Source organism: Myodes glareolus, unplaced genomic scaffold, assembly GCF_982192425.1.
Source record: "Myodes glareolus unplaced genomic scaffold, mMyoGla1.1 HAP1_SCAFFOLD_156, whole genome shotgun sequence".
NCBI lineage: Eukaryota > Metazoa > Chordata > Mammalia > Rodentia > Cricetidae > Myodes > Myodes glareolus.
The window spans coordinates 74,852-90,246 of record NW_028263306.1 but is presented as its reverse complement, the minus strand read 5'-3'; the positions used below and the strand labels follow the sequence as shown (position 1 = coordinate 90,246).

The window sequence follows — 15,395 nt, the reverse complement described above, 5'->3', positions numbered from 1 at the left end:
TAATTCAAACATTTTTATTAAAAATAAATCTCAAAAAAACGTTTAAACAACTCTTTGCTGTAATATAATTTTACTAAAAGGTATATAATGTTAACAAAAGAAGAAAAAATGAGGTCAAGAGAGACCTTGCAACACTCAATTCTAAATAGGGTACCTCCATCGAATCCTCTCCCCACCTAGAGCTTTCAGAGAATGATGGGGATGGAATGTAAGAGCCAGAGGGGATGAAGGTACCAGGAGAACAGGTCCACTGAATCAGCTGAGCAAGGCTCACATGAACTCACAGAGACTAAAGCAGCAGGCACTTTTCCTACATGGGTCTGCACCATTTCCTCTGCATATATCTTAAAGCTTCAGGTTAGTATTTTATGGGGCTTCTAAGTGTGTGAAGAAGTTGGTCTCTGATTCTTCTCTTTTTCTTCTGTTGGTTTCCCTTGTTCAACTTTGATGCAATGTAGCAGTTTTTGCTTTTTCTTATTATATTTTTAATTATATTTGTTTGCTACATCTTAGAACGTTGTTCTTTTCTGGTGAGAAACAGAAAGGGAGTAGATCTAGGGGAAGAGGAGGAGAGAAACTGAGTGAAGTATGAGAGGGAAAAACTATACTCAGGATATAAGAGAAAAGAATCTATTCCCAATAAAAGGAAAAATAGTCAAAAACTTTAAAAAAATTTCCATCGTCAGCTCCCAGTTTCCAAACTTTTTATATAATTCTGGATATGTAGCTATATAAAATAGTATGTAATTCAAACATTTTTATTAAAAATAAATCATAAAAACTATTTTAAACAACTTTTTGCTTTAATATAATTTTATCAAAAGATATACAATGTTAACAAAAGAAGAAAAAATGAGATCAATGAATTTGATTAATTTGCATAAGGAACTGAACCTTAGTTGAATATTTAATGCTGTAGACATAGGGAATCTTCAGTGTTTCTCAGAGTTGGTGGATGTTTTACATTCATGGTACTTTACACAGATGTGCAGTGCACATTCCGGAAGCTGGTGGAAATTCTGTCCTAATCCACATCAAAATTCACTGAGTATCTCTTTATGTAGCTCAAATCAGCGACTCAAAACACAAACTTATAAACCCAAGTGTTCTCCCATAATACAATGCAAATGCATGGTAACTTGATACTTACATGCTAAAGAATAAAAATAGGAAAATATTTAAATCTTTATAGGCCATAACAAAGCTACCATGTTTCTATAAGAGCAGATGATCTTGTATATACTGGGGAAATGCCATAATCACAGCAAATGATAGCCTAGACCTGAGCCAAGTTGTTTCAGGAGCACAGTTGGAGTTGTGTGGTGTGAGGGCTCATGCAGTTAAAAGTACTCAGGCTATGTGCTCAGAAGCACAGGTGTGAGGAAGTCACATGATGCAACATGGTACACACTGCAGAAACATCTCAGATTCAGTGCACATTTGAATTAAGCTTAGCCATCACATATGCACAAACCTTTTATTCTTGGCAAAATGTTGCAACTGCAACAGTTACATCATCCCATATGAAGATGTCATTCACAGTTTAATAAATTGATGTACAGTCAGGCAGTGATGGTGCACACCTTTAATCTCAGCACTTGGGAGAGAGAGATAGAGGTGAGTGGATCTCTGTGAGTTAGAAGCCAACCTCATCCTCAAAGTGACTTCCAGGACCACCAGTTTTACACAGAGAAACACTGTTGAAAGAAAAGAGAAAAACAGGAATGAAGGAAGGAAGGAAGGAAAGAACGAAGGGAGGAAGGAACGAAGGAAGGAAGGAACGAAGGAAGGAAGGATGGAAGGAAGGAACTGATGTACAATTTTAAAATGTGGCCAGACATAAGGCTCAGCAATTAAGAGCATTTGCTACTACTGCAGAGGAAGAAAGTTCTACTCCCAGCAGCCACATCAGTCAGGTGCACAAACATACACATGCTCACACACACACACACACACACACACATTTTTAAAAAATTTTTGTAAAAGAATTACAAAATGGAATCCTCTACTGCCCACCCATCTACTAGAGTAGAATTTGAGACTTGGGAGTGTGTATGTTTGCCATAAGAACAGGTTTGCCAGTCTCTTTCACCAGGCCATGTGGTTTCCATTTGGATCAAATTTCTGTGCCCGCATTTGCCAGGCCCATGGTCAGTGCTGTTAGTCTGTCTTTTCATTGCCTCCCACCTTTTCCTCTGGGTTTTACAGGAACACTAGCTCTTCCTGTATGAATCTCTGAAGTTCTCCTTTCTTAATCTCTTGTAATACAGTATTTTCCTCATTCTAACCCCTGCCCATCACTGGGTCACAGGCAGCCAGCTTCTACCCAAACTTCTCACCCAGAATCCTCTAGAGTTTTATTTGACAAGAGATAATTTCAAGTTTTGACCTCCCTTTCTGCTATATTTATTTCATTGGGAGTTTAGAATAAAACTAAGTAAATTGACACTCAAATGGTCTTAACTTATAGCTATAGAACATCCCACTTAAACACAAAAAAATACCTTTTTCTTAGCACCTCATGGAACCTTCTCTAAAATCAACCATATATTTGGTAACAAAGCAAACTTCAATAAATACATAAAAAATGGAATACCCACATATATCTTATTGGATAATCATGGCTTAAAGTTAGAACTCAACAACAACACTAGTTGTAAAAAGCCCACAAACTCATGCAGATTGTACAATACTCAACTCAATAACTCCTAGGGGCAAGGAAGAAATAAAGAAAAAAATTAAGGACTTCCCAGTATTCAATAAAATGAATGTACTACATACCCAAATTTATGGGACACTATGAAAGCAGTGCGAAGAGGAAAATTCATAGCACTAAGTGTCTACATAAAGACCTGAAGAAATCTCATACTACTGACTTAATAGTACAGCTGAAGTATCTAGAACAAAAAGTAGCAAAATCACCCACGAGGAACAGATGATAGGAAATACTCAAATTGATGGTTGAAATCAGTAAAACAGAAACAAAGAAAATAATGCAAAAATCAATGAGACAAACAGTTGGTACTTAGAGAAAATCAACAAAATAGACAAAATTTTATCCAAACTAACCAAAGACAGAGAGAGAATATCCAAATTGACAAAATCAGAAATAAAAAGGGGAACATGACACTGAGGGAAGCCACAAAATTTTAAGGTCATACTTCAAAAACCTGTACTCCATAAAATTGGAAAATATAAAGAAAATGGAGAATTTTGTGAATAGGTACTACATACCAGAATTAAATAAGACCAGATAAACAATTTAAACAGATCTATAACACATGAAGAAGTAACATAAGTCATCAAAAATCTTCCAATCAAAAACAGGCCATGTCCAGATGGTTTCAGTGCAGAATTCTACCAAAATTTCAAAGAAGAACTAATAACAATACTCCCCAAATTGTTCTACACAACAGAAACAGAAGGAAAATTGCCAAACTCATTTTATGAGGCCACAATTACCCTGATACCCAAACTACACAAAGACACAACTAAGGAAGAGAATTACAGACCAATCTTTCTCATGGACATTGATGCAAAAATACTCAATAAAATACTGGCCAACTGAATACAAGAACACATGAGAAAAATAATCCACCATGACCAAGTAGGCTTCATCCCAGAGATGCAGGGATGGCTCAATATACAAAAATCTGTCATTGTAATCTGCAATATAAACAAAATGAAAGAACAAAAGCACATGATCATCTCATTAGATGCTGAAAGAGACTTTAATAAAATTAAAAACCCCCTCATGATAAAAAGTCTTGAAGAGAGCAGCGATACAAGGAACATACTTAAACTAATAAAGACAATGCACAGTAAGCCAACAGCTAAAATCAAATTAAATAGAGAGAAACTCAAAGCGATTCCATGAAAACAGGAGCAAGACAAGACTGACAACTCTTTCCATATAGATTCAATATACTACTTGAAGTTTTAGTTAGAGCAATAAGACAACAAAAAGAGATCAAAGTGATACAAATTGGAAAGGAAGAATTCAAACTCTCGCTATTTGTAGATGATATCATAGTACACATAAGCGACCCCCAAAATTCTATGAGGAAACTCCTATAGCCGGTAAACACCTTCAGTAATGTGTCAAGATTCAAGATTAGCTCAAAAAATCAGTAGCCCTCCTATATATAGATGATAAACAGGCTGAGAAAGAAATCTGAGAAGTATCACCCTTTACAATAACCACAAACAACATAAAATATCTTGGGGTAACTCTAACCAAAAAAAGTGAAAGACTTGTATGACAAAAACTTTAAATCTTTAATGAAAGAAATTGAAGCAGATATCAGAAAAAAGAAAGATATCCCATGCTCTTGGATAAGTGGGATCAACATAGTAAAAATGACAATTTTACCAAAAGCAATCTACAGATTCAAAGCAATCCCTAACAAAATTCCAACACAATTCTTCAGAGACCTTGAAAGAAAAAATACTCAACATCATATGGAAAACCAAAAAAACCTCAGGATAGCCAAAACAATCCTGTACAATAAAAGAAATTCTGGTTCATGTTCTCCCTCCTTCTGCTCCTCATTTAGACCTTGGGGGCTCAGTCCAGTGCTCCAATGCGGGTCTCTGTCTCAATCTCCATCCATCAACAGGTGAAGGTTCCCTCTGATCTTGCCTTCTTTACTCACGTTCTCTTTCCTTCTGCTTCTCATTTGGACCTCGGGAGTTAAGTCCAGTGTTCCAATGTGGGTCTCTGTCTCTATCTCCATCCATCGCCAGATGAAGGTTCTGTGGTGATATGCAAAATATTCATCAGTATGGTTATGGGCCAAGGCCGGTACAGGCACCCTCTCCTCTGTCCAGAGAACAATCTGGGGATCTCTCCTTGGACCTGGGATCCCCTTTATAATCAAGTCTCTTGTAAACCCTAAAATGACTCCCTTAGTTGAGATATATACTTCCCTGCTCCCAAGAAAGGCAGGACCGTGAGGAGTACATTCACCCACTGATACAAGGGGACTGATCTAATGAGAATTTACCAAGGCCAGTTGGACTGGGACTGAACGAGCACGTGATCCAACCAGATTCTCTGAATGTGGCCGGATTCTCTGAATGTGGCTGGCACGGGGTCTTTCTGAAAAGCCATTGACAATGACACTGGGACTTGTTTCCTCTGCATATACTGGATTTTTGGGATCCAGTCTGTTTGGATGCTCATCTTCCTGGACCTGGAGGGAGGGGGGAGGAACTTGAACTTCCCACAGGGCAGGAAACCCTGACTGCTCTTAGGGATGGAGAGGGAGGAGGAGAGGGAGTGGGTGGAGTGGGAGGGTGTTGGGAGGAGGGGTGGAAATGGAAACTTTTATAAATTAATAAAGTTTTATAAATTAAAAAAAGAAATTCTGGAAGCATCACCATCCCTGACTTCAAGTTCTATTATAGAATTATAGCAATGAAAACCTCTTGGTATTTGACACAAAAACAGATAGGTGAACAAATGGAATCAAATTTAAAAACCCTGATATTCATCCACACAGCTCTGAACACCTTATTTTTCATAAAGAAGCTAAAATTATACAATGAAAAAAGAAAGCATCTTCAATAAACAAATGGGACTGGGCATAACTGAATGTCAGTATGTATAAGAATGCAAATGGCTCCATATTTATCCCCATGTATAAATCTTAAGTCCAAATGGATCAAAGGCCTTAACATAAATTCAGTCACACTGAACCTCTTTTAAGAGAAAGTGGGAAGAACCCTTGAAGGCATGGGCACAGGAGACCACTTCCTAAACATAACACCAGTAGCACAGACACTTAGCAACAATAAATAAATGGGACCTCCTGAAACTGAGAAGCTTCTATAAATAAAAGAACATGGTCAACAAGAATAAATGGTAGCCTACAGAATGTGAAAAGATCTTCATCAACCCCATATCTGACAGAGGACTGATCTCCAAAATTTACAAAGAACTCAAGAAACTACACTGAATACTAAATAATCTGATTAAAAAATGGAGTACAGATCTAAACAGAAAACTCTCAACAGAGGAAGCTCAAATTGCCAAAAGATACTTAAGGAATTGCTCAACTTTATTAGCCATCAGGGAAATGCAAATCAAAACAATTCTGAGTTACCACGTTACACCTGTCAGAATGACCAGATCAAAACCCTGATGACAGCTTATACTGGAGAGGATGTGGAGTCAGGGAAACACTTCTCCACTGCTGGTTGGAGTACAAAATTGTACAGCTGCTTTGAAAATGAGTATGGCAGTTTCTCAAAACACAAATGTGAATCAATTTACATCAAGAACCAGCAATATCACTCTTGGGTATATACCCGATGATGTTCAATCATATCACAAGGACATTTGCTCAATTATGTTCATAGCAGCATTATGTATAATAGCCAGAACCTGGAAATAACCTAGAAGTCCCTCAACCAAAGAATGGATAAAGAAAATGTGATTGATTTACACAACAGAGTACATCTCAGTGTAAAAAAAACAATGGTATCTTGAAATTTGCAGGCTTCATCACTGCCTGGGGCAGCAGCACTGACCACCAATATCAGCATGGCCTCTAAAAGAAGAACAGGAGATCAAATCCAGAAAATGAAATGTTCTTCATCTTGGACATCCTGTCATTGCTCAGAACCCAGGCAACTGTGCATCTTGGCATCTTGCTGGGTAGCAGAGTCTGCACAAGCTCCAGACTACTGGACACCATCCTACCAACACTACTGGGCATCAACATATTACTCCATCAACTGCAGCTATCTTTCACACCTGTCACAGCTGTGGTGTCCCTGGTTCTGCCTCTCTCCACCAAACATTTACCATGTCATTCCTCCATTTTTCCCACTTCTGCATCTTATACCCATTTGTCATAGTGTCATTAGAAACTGCAATGTCACAGAGAATACTTTTTGTTCAAACTGCTATACATGAAAATATTCATTGCAATAAGTTATTGGTCTGATTCTAGGTTTCTGATTTCTGACACATCATAGATAGTGGATCATGACTGAGACTTGTCATGGATATTTATAGGAGCATTTAATCTAGTTTGAACTTGTTCTGTGGTAAAAATGAGCTGACTTTTTTGCAGCTTTGCGGCGCGCTTCCTGACCAGCAGGAATGAACGGCCACGAAAACGAGATTCCTTCCCTATCACGTCTTTATTCGGAGCACTCGGTTGAGGTTGAGGAAAATTGGGGGAAGTGAAGAGAGAAAAAAGACAGAGAAAGGGAGAGCAAGGGAGAGAGGAAGAGAGAGCGCAGGGATGAGAGAAAGATTAGAGAGAGCTTAGAGAGAGAGCAGAAAAACCCAAAGACAGTCGCTTTTCTAGGATGAGAGGCTCGAATGCTGATTGGTTGATGCCATTCTGCTAGGGCCCAAGGCCACAGGACAGGTCAGGAAACCAAGTCTCTGAAATACAAAACAAGGCTCCAAGCACACTGGCCTGTGCGGCAACATCAAAGGATTTGTATACCTCCAGGCTGTAGGACTGTTGGCACTATCTCGCCAAGGCGACATCCTGGCAGCTCCCTACACAGCTTGTCTTACAAAGGGGAGAAATTATTGGTTTTTTTGCATTAGTCTGTGTAAAAGGAACAAAGCAAGTCTTTAAGCATTTTACAATCCTTGTGGGACAATGGATCCAGTTATGAAGCATATCCTAGTATATATTCTATATATCTAAATTATACAACTTAATGAGAAGTTAAGAAATTCCTGGCCATCGATGGATATATGTGCCCATAATATTGAGATGCAACCATGAGATTGCATATACACATCACATGAGGTTACACATAACAACATAAATATTGGGGAGACATCATTGATATCTTTGCACATGTGAATTTACAGATAGGAACATTCAGTGTTTATAGGCAATATTTTCATAAGCCTCCCCTATGGATTTCCTCCAACAGATTAATTAGTGTATCTCCTGATAGGTTGGCCTTATAGTTATCAGCTGTCACTGCTATAATTGTGTCATGGCCCATAATAGCTCTCCTGACACAAATGTTTTCTTCAAAAAATTCCTGATAAGAGCTTTTGGTATGCAGAAATTAGCTTGTTAGAGGTGTTATTTGTGTAACAATAAAGGAGGCTTTTACAAAGCCATGAGAAGTCAGTCTATGGAGACTGATTCCCCCTGCTGCATTTGCTAAGCCTGATTTGGAGTGAACCTCTTTTAAGAACTGACCCACACAAAACAGAACGCCCACAGAGAGCTGTCTGGGAATAATGTGAGCTTTTAAAGCCTCACTACCCACTCCCTTGAAACACCTTCTCCAACAACACCTTCTAATCTTACCCATACAGCTTTACTAAATGGGAACCAAGCACTAGCCCACTTCAGCATGTGGACCTGGCAGACCTTGTCCTTCTCCCAATTCCCTCTGCCTTGATAAAATCAGTTATATTGTATTTGAAGCTAGTTCTGAATGTCCATTCCCTTATTTAAATAAGGCAAATATGGAAGAGCCGTGATGTTTCAGAAACGGGTTAGCAAGCTTCTACCTAATAGAAAGTCATCCCAAAAAGTGGTAAAGCCAGTGCAAATGTCCTGAGGTAAATAAGTTCCTAGGGTGTTCAAGAAGTTGAAAGGTAGAGTAGATAATTCACAGCAGAGTGAATGAGGAGTATAAAGTAGGATTTACTGCCAGAAATAGGGTGTGGTCAGATGGAGAGAGTCATGCCGAACCTCATGAATCACTGAAAGGAACCAGTATTTCACTCAGAGTGAGGTGGAAGGATAAGAAGATTTGACTAAGAGGTAACTTAAACTAATTTACATGTTAGGTATGTGACTCTGGCATCAAGGCTGAGACTAGACCATGAAGCAACAGCAGAGCAGGTTTTTTCTGAGTTTCTATCCCACCCAGTCCCCCAGCCCGGTTACCACAGTCATTAAATCACAAAGAAATCACACAGAGGTCTACATTAATTATAAAACTGATTGGCCCAGTATCTCAGGGTTCTTATTAACTGTTATAACTTATATTAGCCCATTATTCTTATCTGTGTTAGCCACATAGCACAGTACCTTATACAGCAAGGCAGTCACATCTTGCTTCTTCTGAGATGGTATCAGGACTGTGGAGGAATGGGCTTTCCTCTTCCCATAATTCCATTCTCTATACTCACCTCTGCTTCCTGTCTGGTTGTCCTGCCTGGCTACTGGCCAATCAGTGTTTATTTAAAACATAATTTACAGAATGTAGACAATTCTCCCATACCAAGCTGAGAGAGGTAGGAAGCTGGAGAAAAGACCCAGGATGCTGGCTGGACTAGCCGTCACGTTGGACACAGTAAGAAGAGTCAGATTACAGATCTGTTTAAAAGCCAGTGTCAGAACTGAGTAGAGGGCTTAGTGGGTAAAGCAGTTGCTATGCAAGCATGGGGACCTGTGCTCTGATCCATAGCATCCTCACAGATGCCTGCTGGCATGGCAACAGGCTTGTGATTCCAGAGCTCAGGAGGAGGAAAAAAGAAGTATTCACTACTGGATGAATTAGCTAAAGTAGCCAAATCCATAAGCCCTCAGGTCACACATATGTGATTCCACATGAACATGCACACACTCCATACACCTACAGAAAAAATGTTAGTAAGAATCAAATACCAGATTTGAGATATACGGAACTTCATAAATAAAAAAATTCCTAATGATGGGAAAGGACATATAACTAATGTTCCTTTGTCCTTTCTTTGGGGCCTCTAGGAAAGTCTTGGGTCACTCTAACCCCCTACAATTGTCCATGTGGCTCTTTGGTTTTCTGAGTAATTTGCTCTTCCAGCTTAATTGGCTCTGGATAGTAGCCCCTGTATAGTACTCAGGGACAGGATACTCTAAATTCATTCAAAGAGGTGAACCTAAACTCAGACTGAGCTCTTGATTCCCCTCTGTGCTGCCTCTCCCTACTCTACCTTCTGTTATGGTAATGACTGAAGGATTTATATCTTTAGAGTAGTACAATAGAAAAGGAAGAATCTGAGGAACACAAAGTAGTGAGTGTCCTGCAGGTTCTGTCCCTGCATCCTCCATCCCTGTCTTCCTATCTTCTCAGCTCCTGTTCCTGTAATCACAGCATCACTTTTCTCCATCCCCAACCCTTCACCCTTGATTAGCATCCTCTAATCCTCCCAGCTGGCATACTCCATGCCCTGCATCCTTCCATTCTCTTGCTTTCCCATCCCTACATTTCTCCATCCTCCATTCTCCAGATGCCACCTTCCCACTCAATCATTTTCCATGGCTAGGACTGAGCCAAGTCTTTGCTGCTGTGGTTCTCCAAAGTTAGAGACCTAGATCTCCTCTCTGCTGCTGCTGGTGGGAACTGTGCCCTCCTCCAGGAACAGTGCTTCTTCGGTACCAACAAACACAAGCTGGTCAAGAGGACCCAGACTTAATTAAGGACCAGACAAACATTCAGTAACAGTCATCTTCCTAAGGATGGGCTTCAGGTTCCCTCCCACTCTGGATCCTCCCCTTGATCTCTCCATTCTTCTTCATCCTTGTCCTTTCATTTTCCCTGTCCTTTAAAAGTTTCACACAAGTTCCTCCTGGATCAAATCACTGCCATCACTAGGTTCACATTAGGACAATGGTTAACCTGGCTGGGAGCTTACTTCAGTCTTATCTTACTCACTGTAGCTGCTGTCTAATAACTGTTCAAAGATTTCTCCAGGAGTAAATGACAGCAATCACACAATTCACTAAAATAGATCAAGTTAATTCCTTTCCTGGTTCATGAAGTCATGCCAACCTATGTCCCCTTAAACCCTAGAGACAGAGACTAGCCCTATCTCCATCCTCTTCTTCCTGCAGGAAACAGTCAGTGAGAGAATGTACCCTCCTTACTTTTATTAGTCACCAGGGTCATAGAAATCACTTTGATGACCTGAAAGGAAAAAAAACCTTAGATAAGCTGAGAGCCCCCAACACAGCATATCAGCACACCTGTCTGACAGGAAAGCCACTGTGGTAAAAAAAAAAAAAAACAAACAAAAACAAACATCTGTTGGAGGAGGCCATTTGTTGGTTCCTGGCCACCTGGATGGCTTAGACCTGAAATAATCACACAGAAATTGTATTAATTAAATCATTGCTTGGCCCATTAGCTCTAGCTTCTTATTGACTAACTCCTACATCTTAATTTAACCCATTTTTATTAATCTGTGTATTGCCACATGGCTGAGGCTTACCTGCTAAAGTTCCCAGTGTCTATCTCTGGTGGCTCCACCTCTTTTATCCCAGCATTTAGCCTAGCTTTTCCCACCTAGTTCTGTTCTTCACTGCCATAGACTCAAAGCAGTTCTTTATTCATTAACCAATAAAAGCAACACATAGACAGAAGGACTTCCCACATCAAACATCTGCTGGCATTGTTGATGAAACTATAGAGAAAACATCCACTGATAAAATTCCCTCTTTTGCCCTATTAAGGTCAAGCCCTGTACATGGACACATAGTCTACATCTCCAGGAGAGACTGGAGTCCTTCAGTTGTTCTGATGAGAGGTCAATCTGTCCCTGTAGAGGCTGCTCTGCCCTTTCTTTATTTCTAGCTCTTCTCCATCAATTTCAAACAAACACCAATTTCCTGAACATAAATGGCTGGCAATGAAGAGAATCCACTGGCCTACTGCTTGGAGCAACAGCAGAAAGGATAATTGAAGCAGAACCAGTGTGCCCTTCATAGCCAAGCATTACCTGAGACCTCTACCACCATGGAAAAAGCTCAGTCCAAAATGGAGAGTGGCACAGAGGAGGCTCAACATAAGCATCAGCAACTCTTGGACCCCACCCTTGACCTGTACCTGCAGCAGAATAAATCTGAACCAGAGAAGGGCTTGATGCTAAATAAGTATACCAAGGACCCCAACCCACCACTACTGTGACTTCTCCTTCATCAACACTGAGCTCTCCTGCCAAGGTTTCCATGGGGAAACTGACATTCTGTCAAAAAAGTTCACGGGCACATGAAAGCCTGGAACCAGAAATCATGCAGAAACCCCCAAATGAACCTTAGAGCCCCAGACCCTCTCCTACAAGAGTGCATTCTCAAGACCCTGGGAATGAACACTCTGAAGGTGCAGTAGTGGTGAGAGGCTGGCATTCAGAATGGCTCTGAAAGGGGTGAGCACAGGGTTCAAGCTAGTTCCAAATAGGAGTGTTTAATTTGACAAAAGATACTGCCAAGTTTTGCCCTCCCTTTGTGCTATAATGAGTTCTTTGGGAGTTTAGAGACAATTTAAAACTAATCAAATTGAGTATGACAAGTGAAGTCAAGGTTCTTAAATGTGTACAACAGATATAACACACAGTTTATTTGTAAAGAGAAAAGGCTAAAATATCAATTGCTAAATATAAATTTTATGGTCTGAGTATCTTAAAATCCATAAAAAGAATATATTTAGGTCTACTTATTTGATTTCATAAATTATTGGTATATAAAACCAAGTTATGTCACTTTCATTGGAATGCAAGGTCACTGAGTGCTCTAGGTAACCCATGCCTTCTGCTGATGTGGTTAGGATGCTCTGAGAAACAAGCTGTGACAGGACAGACTCTGTGTCCAGCAGCAAATCTGCACTGACACAGTTCCCATACCTGAGGTTCTCAACTCGGCTCCTCCAGAGGACATCACCTGACAGTGGCCAAGGAGTTTGTTGCTTCAATCAGATAATGGCACATTTTAAGATAAAATTGTTAGAGAATAGAATATTTCAGTATTAATTTTCCTTCTGAGAAATGTTATTATGCCTTTCTGTGCTGGGGTCTCAAGATGTGATCTGTGCAGCCCACACAGCTATTGTCACTTTAGTACACGCACAGTGTGGTGTCACCAAGTGATACCTGATTCTGCAGTTAGTCTCAGATCCTTTAATAAGTCCCAAAGGGACAATAAGTATTTAGAAATGGAGATCTTAAAGTATACTTTCATCCAAAACAAGCCAGTGCTTTGGGGGAGATATGTTTTACACAATGAAAAAAAAAAAGGTTTACTGACAAGTTTAAACTGTTTGTGTTTATGATAATTAAATGCTTTAAAGGTAAAACTTTTAAAAATTGAACTTTAAGATAATTAAGGGTTAATCCTTTTAAAATATACCAGAGTCAATAGCTTGTGTAAGGGAAACTTACTTGACATTAGGTTGTAAAATAAAATGCCAACTATCCACTTATGTTGGTGTTTGCTGGGGGAACAGCCTTTTTTTTTTTTTCTCTGAATGCCCATTAATGAGGAGTGTTTTGTTTCAAGTTACCAGTTGTGGTTTAGTTGTCAATAAAATGTGTTTATTACTATGATCTGACACCAATAGCCACAACAGAGAGCAAAGGGAACCTGCTTCTTTGCTGGGAGTGTGTGGATAGCTATATTTTCCTACCTGATCCTTTTTTTTCTAGTCCATCTTTTAATTTTTTTTGAAAAATTCTTGACATTACAGAACTAAACTGAAATGTATTAATATTCCACTCTTACATTTCCATGACAAACAAAAATTCATGAGCCAAAAAAACCCCAAAAAAAGGAAAAGGGGGGAGAAGCTTATAAAACTAAATATGGATATCTCATCGTAACTGCTGAACAGAGAAAGAGTTAAAACGCTTTTAATTAAAAAATCATGAGTGGATGATAAAGTGTGTAGAAACTGAAAATTTACAAACTATTTAAAACCTGGAATTGCTGACTGTTCAGAAACTATACAGATGGATCATGGGTGGTGGTGAACAGCAGAAAGGGATTATGGGTGAATCTGCACTGTTCTAGCTGCTCCCCATGCCACCTGTCTCCGAGGAAAGCCTGACATTGATTAGATACTGAGCCAGGCTGATGCTGGCAGCAGACCCAGTGATGGTGACCTGCCTATCAGTAGATCCTTCCACTGGGTTTGCAATTTTGATCTGCGCCCCAGACATCTGACGGATCTCATTGATTTTGGCACCCTGACGCCCAATTATGCAGTCAATCAAATCATTTGGAATGGTGAGTTCATGAGAAGTAGTTTGAGCAGATGCATCCAAACCTGCCCAATAGCCTTTCACCTCTGGAGAGCTGGATTCAATGCCACTGAATCTGGTGTTGCCATGGGTCATGGGAAAATGAGACTGTTGCATTGCCAACTGGTGCAGCTTGGTCAAATCTGGCTGTGGAATGGCATACTGTCCTTGAATGGTATAGGCCTGACCACCTGCAAAGATGACTGGAGAACTCGAGGGCTTGGGCTGGTACGGGATGGTCACGCCCTTCGGGGGGGACTCCAACATGACCACGCGGATCTCTTTGACACACTCAATGATGGATTGTGGAATGCCAGCAATAGTGATTGCCCGCTCAGTTGAGTTGGGGAGCATATCCCCTGCCACCTGGACCTGAGCCCCTGTACTCTCTCTTATTTCCTTGATCTTGCAACCACCTTTTCCAATGAGAGAGCCACACTGACTATCAGGGACCACGAGCCATAAGGTAACTGGGGGTCTGCTGGCAGCTGTGCTATTGGTCATAGGGCTGCTTATGTCCTCTTCCAGTTTATCAATGATCATAGCAAAGGCTTTGAAGATGGCATTAGTCGGTCCAGCCAAAGTGATAATTCTCTCAGGACAATTCCCTTCTGAGATGTTGATACGTGCACCACTCTCCTCGCGCATCTTCTTAACAGATTCTCCTTTCTTTCCGATGATACTGTCAACTTCCTTTCCATGCATAAGTAGCCTGATAGTAAGAGTGACATTTAATCCACCTTCAATCACACCGGTGTCCATGTCTAGTAGTTACAGGGAGTTGGACTTTTGAGTGGTCAAGTCTTTGGTCACGGGTGGGAGTGAATGCCAAAACTGGAGGCGCGAGTCGACTGAGGGGAAAAGGGGAGCGGGGGGGAAGGGGAAGGGCGGGAGGCCGGGGGCGGAACAATAGGGGTGGGCGGGAAGGCGAGGGGGGACCCCGCTGGCGGGCGGAGGAGGGGGGTGGAGGAGGAGGAAGGGGAAAGAGACCCCGGGGCTGGTGGAGGGCGGCAGAGGGCGGGCGGGCGGGGCCTGATCCTTTCTTAAGTTGTAGAATGCTTGATTGAACATTTTGTGTCTTCTGGAGGAAATATTACAAAATTAAAAACCACAATTTTTGGCTCTTGACATTTCAAATATGTTTCTTTTGTTTTTCCAACATAATATTTTCATTGATTATTAGGGAATTTGACAACATGTACCCCAACCACACGCACTCCTCAATCAGTCGATGTCTACTCCCCAGCCTTGTGATCTCCCCTATAAAATAGAAGAAAAAAAGGGAATAATGATGAAAGTTACAAAATAATCCCATACTAGCTCAGAATCGAGTATAATATCGGGTTATTTATTTATGGGTAGACTCACAGATCACAGTCCTCTGCAAGAACAGGGAATAAAA

The 15,395-nt window shown here is 40.4% G+C and overlaps 1 pseudogene; it reads right to left on the bottom strand.

Annotated features, from left to right (window-relative positions):
• Positions 1-13,585: 13,585 nt before the first annotated feature.
• On the bottom strand, positions 13,586-14,883 carry LOC148117049 (poly(rC)-binding protein 2 pseudogene; annotated as a pseudogene).
• Positions 14,884-15,395: the final 512 nt, after the last annotated feature.